General features: G+C 37.4%; 1 pseudogene; it reads left to right on the top strand.

Moving 5' to 3' along the window:
* LOC145954838 (uncharacterized) overlaps window positions 1–12,681 on the top strand; it is a 198,651-nt pseudogene that overhangs the window by 90,402 nt on the left and 95,568 nt on the right.

Raw genomic sequence — 12,681 nt, 5'->3', positions numbered from 1 at the left:
TCCTTAGTCACTAGGTTAATTCGGCTAACCTACTTCATTCTCCACCCTTGGAGAGTGAAACCTTAGAGTGACCTCCATATTCACTTTGGAGTGAGCCAACCTACCTTGAGCACCAAACACTTCTGCCTACACCTTCACCCCTCCTCACGCCCAAAACCACCTCCACCCTAAAACGTCTCTATCCCACCTCCTTGGTGAGCCTAGATCCTTGGGCAAAGGTGACCCTCTTCAAGACGCCATTATCATCCATGGAAGGGAGGTCTCCATCATGTGGTATCTAGAGCCAAGGTTCATCAAGGGTAATCACTAGTCTTATCTTCTTGTTCCGGTCTTGTCATCATCTCTTTGAGTATCTTTCTTTGTTGTGGCCGAATATATGATCAAGTGTCTTGATTTAGATTTTGGTTCATTTTTTCTTATAAACCTTCCTTGAATGCTTTAGGTTTCCTTGTTAAGTTGTATCCATTTTTTTTTTCATTTTAGGCTTGAGTCTCATATGAACATGAAGAACATGCTATGAACATGATTTTTGATTTTTGAATCCACCCAAGTTTTGTCAAATCTTGTTTTCCATTTTGTCTACAAAAATTCCATGTATGTATGCCAAACACCTTGCATGACTACATGAATAAAAAATATTATGATGCATAACATGAAGTGGGCGTGACATATAGAAGCCTTTTAGGAGTCATTCATGCATGCTATTTAGTCCTAGCATGTTCCATGTATTTTTGAGTATCCATGTGTAAAATGCTTCCTTGCACATGCATTTAAATTACCGCCCCACTTTTCCTTTCATTTTCACTTGATTTAGTCTATGTTTGATGCTTAAAAACCCTAAAAGAATCTAAGAGGTGTGCTAAAAAATTTGTGCAAAATAACTTGTACTCACTAGTGCAAAAGAGGCTTTTTACGTCGGCTATTTTAAGTTTTTTACGTCAGAAAAGCTTCCGACGTAAAAGCAAGAGACGTAAATTTACGTCAGCATTCTGGACCGACGTAAATTTATGTCGGAGATGGGCAAACACCGACGTAAAAAGTTGCAAGAACCCAAAAAAAAAAACGCTGGAACGGCCCGTTCTGCAAGGAGAACGAACCGTTCTGCAAGAAGAACGACCCGTTCTGCAAGTAGAACGGCCCGTTCTGAAAGTAGAACGGCCTGTTCTCCTTGCAGAATGGCCCGTTCTGCAAGTAGAACAACCCGTTCTCCTTGCAGAACGACCCGTTCTACTGAGAATCGTGTCCCTAACTTGAACGTGTTCAAGATCCAGAAAGAACGCTCTCCTGAGAGTCGTGTCATACTCTGCTCCTGTCTGCAGCCAAAGATAAACATTAGGATACCATGTAATTTGGTGAATAAAGAAAATAGAAAAGCATGGAGCGCTCCCAATCATGACGTGCGAAGCATGGAGAACGGGAAGGAAATCTGGTGAAGAATGGGAAGAATGGAGAGGCGCGAGAAGAATGCATATGCTAGGTGTTGGTTATCGATCTCGGACACAACTAATCTTCAAATTTGAGAAGAATGTATTTTTACGGGAAGTGAAGAGAAGAATGGAGAGGCGCTACATTAAATAGATTCAAAAAACTATTTTACGTCGGAGGAGAAAGGATCCGACGTAAATTCAAAAATCTACGTCGGTTGTAGCTGAGGTCCGACGTAGATTTTTGAATTTACGTCGGACCCTTTCTCCCCCGACGTAAAAAAACTTGCATTATTTACAAAAATGCCACCGTGTCATTCTTACGTCGGGTTTGCTGTGGTCCGACGTGAAAATACAGACGTAAAAAGCCTCTTTTGTACTAGTGACTAGATAGTACAAATCCAATTCCACTTAAAAGATACCTTAAACACCTCTAAGAAACCGCCACTTGTCCTCCTCTCCTTTTCTTAAAATTTAACCTAATTTTCTTTCCACCCACAAGTGCAAAACCTAAGCAACAAATGGGTTGAAGTCTTAAAAGAAAATTGGACCGAAAGAACCAAAAGAAAGTGACGTGAAAAAAAAAGAGACAAAATTTTTTTTGACCAAAAAGGACTTGTTGCTAGACTTGTGGACTTGGACCAATACCTATGCTTTTTGGAGTTGGACTTAAGACCTTATTGAACCTATTTTTGAGACTTTAAATGTGGCTGGACCGAACCTCATAAAGGACTTAATCAAGTGGACTAAACAACTAATCCATTCTAGTGCCATTCTAACACTACTCTTTTGTGTGCTTCCTTTTTAAATTGTCTTAATTTTAGTTTGTCATTTCTTTGACCTCTTTTATTTTGTCTCAATCAATTATCTCTGAGTTTAGCCTTTCATTAATTGTTCCTTTTCAGTTATTATTTCTTGGACTCTTGCTCTTGGGATGGTTTCATTTTAAGTGTAGGTGAAGAACATTTCTAGACAACTAGCAAACCTTTGGTGGATTTGAGTGGAGAAGAAAACTGAACCTATACCTAGTCCTTTGGAGGTATTTCCACTATCAAAAGGAGTGCTTAAACACTTGGAGAGGACTAACCAAGTTTGTTCTTTGTGAAGGAAGCCAATTGGAGGAGTTGAAGACCTAATTTTCTTTTCTCTTAATTCTTGCTTAATTTCTTTTGGGCCACTTGTATTTGGGACTTGTTTCTTTTATTTTGGGTTGTAATTGGCCATTTTAAACCTCTTCATTTTTGGTAGTAACTTCGTGTAGTTGGAAGGTGATTTGAAAACCTTCACCTAGGAATTCGACTAGTATATGCTTTAAGTGCTTTCCTTTGTATGTTTTACAACTTTAGTAGTATAATTGTTTAGGTTCTTTATTCTTAGTTGTTTTCGTTTAGAAGGCTACATTGCCTACTAGGGGGCCGTGCACACCACACACTTAATTCTTGTGCAAATTGTTTTTGTGAGAAAAGTGTGAAAAGGCTTAGTGATTTTTACTTGAAAAGGCCCGAAGATAGCACTAAAGAAGGCCAATAAGACATCAAAAGATCCAAAAAACAAATACCAAAATTAGTAGCCTAGAACGGGACGTTCCGAGCTTAAAATAAGGCCTGTAATCCTAGGTTAGAATGCCCCATTTTGACCTAGTCTGTTAGGGGTAAAATTCAAACCCGGAATAGGCCATTTCATTTTGGGATGAGTTGTTCCAGATTTAAATTTTACACATCACAAAAAAGTCCAGAACGGCCCGTCCAGAATCAAAACAGCTTATTCTGATGGATTTTCGTGCCTATAAATAGTAGGCTCAGGCATGGTGCTCAGGGCAAAATTTTTTAGATCTGATCAATCTCTCTAAAATCTAGTACTCTTCTTCCTCTCTTTTATTATATTTATTGAGATTTGGTGAGGCATCATGAAGTGTGAAAGGTAGCCAAAAAGTGCCTTAAATTTGCTACATTGGGAAGTATCTATAAAAGCTCATTTTAAGAGATACCTTCCTCTACCATCTTTTTTTTTGTCATCAACAAAAGCAATCATGTAGACATTTCACGACAAACCATGTAAATATTTTTTAATAAAAAGGAACCTAATATTTAAATTACTGTTCACAATCGTGCTAGTTTCATCATAGGGTATCGATTCAGGGCGTAGTAGGATACCTAACTCCTTCCCTACACATAATTGACCCCCAAACCCAATTCTGGTTGTAAAGGCCATTTTGGCATTTTAAAACTCTTTTCTTCTTTCTCTGACATTTTGAGTAAAATATCGGTGGCGACTCCATGAACTCTTTTCAAAACCATTGGTTAGGGATTAGTATGGTGTCTGGGCATTCCTTAATTGATGAGATTTTCAAAAAAGGAAGTATAAACCATCTATGGGCAAGATCAAAATTTTTCGGGTTCCAACACTATAGAGGAGGTGCTTCTTAGACCTATGCTCTATATGAGCATTGAGTATGATTCTTGTTATTAGTTCCTTAGTCTCTATTGTACATACCTTGTATATACTTTGTACATAGTAGATACTTGTATAGGTTTATTTTGCTTTTGTATTTGTAAGACACCTTTATCTTTCCTTGTAGGTCATACCCTTAAAATGTTAGGGTATATTACTTGGAGACTTTTACTCCATTTGACCTTGTATTAAGGGTCATAGATTTTCATATTTTTAGTATTAGTAGTGGGATAACAAATAGCAAGCATATGGGTGAAGCTAGCAATTGGGCCCTTAGTGGGCCTAAGCCAAATTTTACATATTAGGCTCATTTTTCTCCATTTAATCCAAGGAATTGATTTAGCTAGGTCTCACCATCATTTGTTGAACCTAACTAAACCAATTCCAAGATTTTTGGATTGGATTAGATGGAGGAAATCAAGCAAGGCCACGTCTCCATGGCCGAGTTGTCTTTATAAGTTTCTCCAACACACTTGTCTCTTGGTTAGCGGAGGGGACAAGGTGACACTTGGAACTCCATGATTGGATCTTCTAGATCTAAGTATCCCCTCCTTGTCTCCTAAGAGAAAAGGTGACATTTTACACTCTATGATTGGCTAATCTAGATCTAAGTGTCCCTACCTTGTCTAACTTGCACTATAAGCTACTCCACCACTATATATAGGTTATTTCACTTGTAAAACGCAATTTTGATCATTATATAAGACTTGTCCGAGTATTATCTCTCTTAAAAGTTCTAAATTTTCTTTAATTTTCTTCCAATTCTCTTATCCTTTTCTTAAGAGTGTGATGAGAATTGAATTGGTTTATCTTCTACCTAGAAGTGGCACCACTTAAAGAGAGTTCTTCACCTTCTAAGGTGAAACCAGAGGTATCTAGCTCCATTGGAGACCTTGAAGGAGCTTGAGGAGTGTCAAGAAGCCAAAGGTTCTAGAGAGGAACTTGAAAGGGAAGCCATACCAATCTAGTTGCTCTATTAGGTTTCCATCATTATTATAGCCTTGAACATAATATACCCATACTTTGTGATAATAATAGTGTTATTAATATGTCTAAAGGAAGTTTTTGAGATAAGATATAATTCAAGATTACGTACAAAAAGAAGTTTCTGATATAAAATTTATTTACATTGATCATCAATGAACTAATATTTTTACTAAAGTGTTAGGTGAAGAACATTTTAGATTCATTAGAGGTTACCTTAACTTAAAATGAATCTCAAACTAAGCACTATTGTACTTTGCCTTAGATTTTCTTAATCTATCATACATCATCTTATGTTGACGTATACATGCATAGTCTGCCTTATTCATTAATCTGCCATATATTATTTTATTAATATATTCACACGAACATATAACTTCCATATGAAAAGGTATCTCCCACATTTAATTATCTTTAATGTTTTTTTTAATGATTATGAACGGGGTTTGGAGAAAATATACGTGAAATAATGGGATGGTAAGAGACATTGTCAAATCAAAATTAAATGACTTATCATCTCTCTCATAATGTCTTTTCACCTTACTGACCACATAAATGAAAAAAAAATTGCCTTCCCTCTCATATTCAAACACTAAAAAATTTTCTTAACTTTCTCCTGCAAACCTATTCTCTTAGAATCCTAATTGATGGAGGACCATCCTTGAAGACTCATGTGGGCCCCATCACCAGGTCCATGGTTAGGAGAGTGGAAGAGGAGGAGAAAGCTCACACACCAAGGGACACCCTCCACATGATCATAGAGTACTAAATACTCTCCTAAGCTTCATTAGCATAAGGTTTCTTTTATTTTTCTATTTTTACCATTGTATTTTGGGGTGCTTAGGACTTAAGAATCTATTTTTCTTTGTATTTCCTATTTTGCCATTGTATTTTAGGGCACTAAGAAATTAGGGCTTTATTTCCTAGGTGATATAAGTGTTTGGCCGTGACAATAATGGGTCTTTTAGGCTAAGGAGAGCATTGGCCCAAGTGGAAGGGCACCTAGGTTACATTCTCCCATCATGCACCTAGATGTAGCCTAGCTTAGCCTAAAAAGGTCCCATTTTTAGGGTAAGTGGACAAAACCTTCTAGGGGTCATTTGAGTGTCATTTGGAGTGCATCTCCTTCCCATTTAGGGAAGGAATGATCACCCAAATATGACCTAGCCGTCACACTTCCCTAGGGTTTTGGTGTCACCCCACACTTATAAATACCCTAGGTATTGCTTCATGTAATCACTTTGGAATTTATGATATTAAGAGTGCCTTTGAGCCTTAATATCCTTCCTTAGTCACCTTGGTCAATTAGGCCACCTCTCTTCCTCATCTTCACCGTGAGTGTTCTCACCTTTAGGAGTGACCTTCATCCATCAATGAAGTGAGCCGAAAACCCTAGAGTACCATTCTATCATTTCATCAAACACCTAGCCTCCATAAACACCATTTGACCATCTCCATCTCCAAGGCTAGAAACCTTGAGTTCCATGATCCAAGGAGTCCGATTTCCCCTTTTTGATGCTCCTAACTCAATCCATGCAAGGGGGTTGCCATTATGTGGTATCTAGAGCCTATGTTTCTTCAAGGGTAATATCTTAGTCTCTTACAAATTCGGTCATGTCATGTCTTTCTTGCTTGTCTTCTAAGTTGTGCTTAAATGAGTCATCATCTTGCCATATGTTCATGATTCATGTTTCTTCTTTCATGTGTTGATTCATGCCTTTCTCATTCTTGTGAACCATCTTGGTGCTTTAGGCTTCTTTGATAGGGTTCCTACCATTTTTCTTTTAAATTTGAGTTACTGGAAAATTTTGGGCTGCATGATATAATGATGATTTTTATTTTATAATCCATCCGATTTTGTCATAAGCTTGTCTCCTTTGAAGTACCTTAAAAGAAATTCCAAGTATTTATGCTTAGCCATTGAAATGAACAAAAAATGACATGCATGCCACTTGCTTGATGAAATAGCCGTGAGACTTTGATGTGCTTTAGAGAGTCAATCATGCATGCTAATTAGTTCTAGCATGTTCCATATCACTTAAATATCATGTGTGATTAAATTTTTTGCACATTCTTACTTGAAAAAGTTTTGGCTATACCAATAATCTTGAATATTTCTTGTGCACTTGATATGCCTACATGGTGTTTGATGATTTGAGCATTAAAGTATCTTTTATGTGCATATTTTTGCTGCTGGACATTGCACACTAAAACCTTAAGAAAACACTCAAATCTTGTCTCATTGAGCTATTGAAAGTTATTAAGAGGATACTCCAAGAACTTGCTAATCAAACCAACAAACACAAGTGTAAAACCCAAGCAAAGGATAAATATAAATTGAAAAAAAAAAGAAAGAGTGGCTGGACTTTTGGGACATCAAAATCGCACCGTAGCCAAGTATAAAAAGAAACAAAATGATCAAAAATAAAAAAAAAGGAAAAAAGGGAATCTTTGCTAGACTTGTGGAATTTTTGGACCAATTTTCATACCTTGGCACTTGGAGTAATTCTTGGACTATTGAACATTTAATCAAACATGTTAAGTGCATTACTTTCTTTTAAGCCTACTTGATAAATTCTATTCTAGTGCCATTCTAGGACTTATTCTCTTGTGTGCTTTCCTTTCTTAATGTGCCTTAATTTTAGTTTTGTGTCTTCTTTCTACTCTTAAGTTTGTCTAATCAATTCCACTTGAGTTTAGCCTTTTTAATTGTGCCTTTTTAGTTTTATTCCTTGGCCTCTTGTACTATTGGTTTTGGTTTCTTCTTGAGCTAGGTGAGGAAAGCTTCTAAACACCACACACTCTCTTGGTGGATTGAGTGGAGGGGCTGTCTAAATTGTGTCCAAGGTGCTTTGGAGGATCCCACCAAATCAAAGAGTGCATACACCATTGTGAAGGGGTGGAGAATTGAATATTTGAAGACTTGATATTTTCCTTTCCTAATTTTTTTCTTCTTAGTCAATTTTCGGCCTCTTGTGTTTTTGGCCTTTGTTTTCATTCATTTTGGTTTGCAATTGGCCTCTTTAAACCTCTTAGTTTTAGGGTAGTTCGAGTAGTGCTTGTGGGAGTGGCTTGAATACCACCAAGGTCACTTCAAGCTCTTACTTAAGGGAATCCGACTAGCACATGCTTTAATTGCTTTCTTTGCATGATTTATAGATTTGGTAGTATAATTGCTTAGGTTGTCTTTATCTTACTTGTTCATTTTAGAAGGCTACAAGTTGCCTATTAGGGGGCCGTGCACACACACCTAATTCTTGTGCAAAATTTATTTTGTAAGAAAAATGTGAAAGGGCTTAGTGATTTTTACTTGAAAATGCTTGGTTTTTAAGTGATTCTTAGTAGTCCACCTCCCTTGATAGTTCACTTTGTACACATAAGCCTTTTCATACCATTCTTACACCTTAAAAACTTTTTGTGAAAATTTTTTATCACTCACTCTTTGTGAAAACTTTTAGTGCCAAATTTTTGCAACAAATTTGTGAAAACCTTTTCTTGATCAAAGATAAGTGATCATTCTGGTGTACATGGTCATAATTCTTGTAGTACTAGGCCTAGTGTTAGAGATGAACTTAGAGAGTTGAAAGAGTATTTGAGGAAAAAAGAGGAGGAAAATATAAAAAGAGAGGAAGATCTTAGAAAAAGAGAAAAAGAAAATGCAAAGAATAATGAGGAAATAAGACAACTACTTGCAAGGTTAGTTACGGGAGGGGAGGCTAGTGGATCAAAACCTAGAGTTCCCCCACCAAAGTCCTCAAAGGGCAAGGGGGTTAGAATACCTTCAAGTGCTCATGAGGAGGAAGGGCATCATGCCCAACCTCCAAGTGATAACTTCTATAGTAGTCATCACAATAATGATTACTATTGAAGAACCCCAAGGCAACCAAGACATAGGGAGTCTTCCAATAAGGAACCTAACATCACTCTTCCCCCATTCCATGGAAAAGAAAATGTTGAAACCTATTTAGATTGGGAAATGAAAGTTGAACAACTTTTCTCTTGCCATTGAGTAAGTGAGGAAATAATGGTTTATTTGGAAACCCTTAGCTTCCAAGGGCATGCCATGTATTGGTGGACCTCCTTAGAAAAAGAAAGAAGAATAAATCATGAGCCCCCAATCCAATATTAGAATGAACTCCGCAGTGCTTTGAGAAGGAGGCATATTCCTCCATACTATGACCGAGAGCATATGGACAAGCTTCAAAGATTGAAACAAGGGTCCTCTAGTGTGTAAGAATATAGGCAAACTATGGAGTTGCTAATGATGAGGGCTGGGATTAGGGAGGAAGAGAGGACCACAATCTCTAGATTTCAAAGTGGTCTTAACTTTGAGATAAGAGACAAAGTTGAACTATTGCCTTATAGAGATTTGAATGAACTTGTTCAACTTTTTCAAGGGTGGAGCATCAACTTAAAAGAAAAACTTTTCGAAAAGACTCCACTCCCTCTTATTCCAAGAGTTTTAAGAAGGAGGGCCACTCTTACCAACCTTATCCCAAAGAAGAAAAAGAAAAAGAAAAAGAGAAAGAAAAAAGAAAAATCATCTTTCAAAGCACCTTCCAAAGAATCTAAGTCAAGTGAAATCAAGTGCTTTAAGTGTCTTGGAAGAGGACATATTGCTTCTCAATGTCCTAAAAAGAAAACTATGATTTTAAAAGCCCAAGATCACTATAGTAGCCTTGATGAAGCTACTTCATCTTCCTCTAGTAATGAAGAAGCCATAGATTCTGAGTAAAAAATCTTACCTTGTGAAGGAGACTTATTATTGGTTAGAAGGCTCCTTAGCAATCAATCTAGTGAAATTGACCAATCTCAAAGAGAGAACTTGTTTCACACAACATGCAAGGTTTTAGAAAATACTTGTTCTCTCATTGTAGATAGTGGGTCCACTTCCAATTTTTGTAGTACTAGATTGGTTGATAAGCTAGCCTTGACTACAAAACCTCATGCTAAACCTTATAAAATGCAATGGATCAATGAGGAAAGAGGTATTCTAGTTAAACAACAAGCAAGCATACCAATATCCATTGGCAAATATAAAGAAGAAGTTTTGTGTGACATAGTGCCATTGTAGGCTAGTCATGTTTTGCTTGGAAGGCCATGGTAATTTGACAAGAAAACAATCCATGATGGCCTCACAAATAAGTTTCCAATACTTGGGTAAGAAATTTGTGTGGTGTCCTCTATCACCTTTTCATGTGAATGAGGACCAACTCAAATTGAAAGCCAAGAAAGATGAAGATGAGAAAAGCAAAAGCTAAAACAAAAACAAAAAGAAAAGAAAAGAAAAGAATTCTCCCTTTGGAGAGAAAGAAGGGCTAGGTGATAGACCATGGGCCAAGGGTCCAATCACTAGAGCTATGGCCAGGAACATACAAGAAGAGTTAGACCTCTTGAAGACCAGTGGGCTTTCTAAGCCCAAGGTACTTTTCACTTGGACTACTCTATCATGAAGAGAAGGTCTAGTTCTAGTTGTGTATAGTTGTACATAGCTTCTCTTGTATAGGGTTATTTTTGCCTTTATATTTGTGAGGCACTTTATTTGCTTTTATTTCTCATTGTATATTATTTCTAGGTAGGTTATTTGGGAACTTTGAATCCATTTAACCTAACCTAGAAGTACACTCTTTTTCTATTTTTCAGTAGTAGAAGTGGGGGTGGCATTTAGCAAGGCTAGATGGTGTGATTAATAATTAGGCCAGAATTGGGCCTAGGAAAAATTTTACATATTAGACTTGTTTTGCTCCTAATTTTTCAAGGATTTGATTTAGCTAGGTCTCATCAACATTAGATGAACCTAACTAAACCAAATCAACATTTTTCATCAAAACGGATTTGAGCAAAACAAGCCAAATGGCCGCCTAGCCTAGTTCCCTCCTTTGACCGAATTCCTTCTTCATTCTCTTAGGCTAGCACAAGCTTCTCCTTAGCTTGCTTCCCAAGAAAGCTAAGTGAGAAGCTTGCTCCACAAGTTTTTAAACCACTTGGGACGGTTAAGAGACTTACCATGGTTCCTAGTGAACCATGATTAAGGTTAGCTTGCTCCCTAAGCTACCTCTCCCTATATATTTGTAATTCTCACATTGTAGCTCACTTTTGATGAATGAAATCTGAAATTTCTCAAGAAGTTCTCTCTTCTCAAAGTCACCAAACCGTAGAGAACTTTCGCTTTAGGTTATCCCTCAAAGGTTTTTCAACCTTTGAACTAGGTTCCTGTAGACACCCAGTTTCGTCCGGGAGCATACAAACAAAGATATGGACGTCTATCATCAAAGAATTGGAGCTCCAAAGCATGCAAACAACAAGACAAGACATCAGAATGCCTAAAGCCCAAATACATTGGTTTTAGTGGCCTGGAACGGGCTGTTCCAAAATCGGAACGGCCCGTTCTAAGTCACAAAATAGGCCTAAAAACCTAGTCTGGAACGGGCAGTTCCAAAATCAGAACGGGCCGTTCCAAACCAGGCAAAAGGCCTAAAAATAATAGGCTGGAACGGGTCGTTCCAAAATCGGAACGGGCCGTTCCAAACCTAAAAAGGCTTACAAAAATCTGAACCGGAACGGGCCGTTTTGAGGTATCAAAAGGGGGTTAAAATTTGTAACCCAGAACGGGCCGTTTTCATTTCGGAACGGGCCGTTATGGTTCCCGGAACGGGTCGTTCCAATTTTAGAACGGGTCGTTCTAGGGTACAAATTAACACACAACGGCCATATCCAGAACGGGTCGTTCCGATTTTGGAACAGGCCGTTCTGGACCCTTTCTGAAGTCTATAACTAGACTGTTGGGGCTCATTTCTCAGGACTCCAAAATTTCGTCCAGACTCCCTATAGCACGAAATTTCTCTCTTTTTCTCTCTCCCCCCTCTCTTTGTATTTCTTGAGATTTTTGTGAGGCATTGTAGTGTGAAGGGTTGCCAAAAAGCACCCAAATCTCCATCTTTGAAGATTAATAGAGCTCGTTCAAGAGGTATTTCAGTTAATTTTCTTCTCTCTCTTTTATTTCTTATTTTTAATAAATATTATTTACAATAAAAATAATCATGTAGACATTTTAGGATTAATTTTATAATTTAAATTTCAAGCATGTAAATAATTACTAATAAAAGGGGATTTAATATTTATATTATTATCATTTATAATGTTAACTTCATCATAGGGTACCAATTAAGGGCGTTGTAGGGGTGCTTAATACCTTCCTTGCACGTAATCGACCCCCGAACCCAATTCTGGTTATCAAGGCCATTATTGGACTTTTAAAAACCTTTTTTTTTTCCAATGTTTTGAGTAAAACATTGGTGGCAACTCCATGAACTCATTTTTCAAAACCATTAATTAAGGATTAGTCTGGTGTCTGGGCATTCCTTAATTAATGAGACTTTTAAAAGGATGTCTAACCTATTAGTCGCGAGATCAGAAATTTTCGGGTTGCGACAGTTCCTCAAGCTTCTTCAAGCTTCTTGAAGTGGCCGAATCTCCTTGTTGCCTCTTTCACCATTGAAGCTTCCTTCAAAGGTGTTCATCTTCATTTGGACGTCTCAACCTCAAAAGAAAAAGGGATTTGAATGGTGAAAACTTAAAGAAACTTGAAGAAACTTGTCTATGTCTAAATTTGTGTTTGCTGTATGGATCTAAGCCTAGTACATACTTTGATGGATCCTATATGTCTCATAAGAATTAATTGATTCATGTTTGCTTGTTCCTATTTTTCCTTGAATCAATTGTTGTGTGCGCCTAGGTTTTTAATGTACTTGTGCGTTTTAATTTTTGTTTGAGTCTCTCCATTCCTATAACATGAGTCCGTGATTGGACAACATTACATAGC

This window comes from Cajanus cajan, chromosome 2 (assembly GCF_000230855.2).
Source record: "Cajanus cajan strain Asha chromosome 2, NIPB_CcT2T_4, whole genome shotgun sequence".
In the NCBI taxonomy this organism is placed as follows: Eukaryota; Viridiplantae; Streptophyta; class Magnoliopsida; order Fabales; family Fabaceae; genus Cajanus; species Cajanus cajan.
The sequence above is the reverse complement of the archived record's forward strand: the minus strand, read 5'-3'. Positions and strand labels throughout refer to the sequence as shown.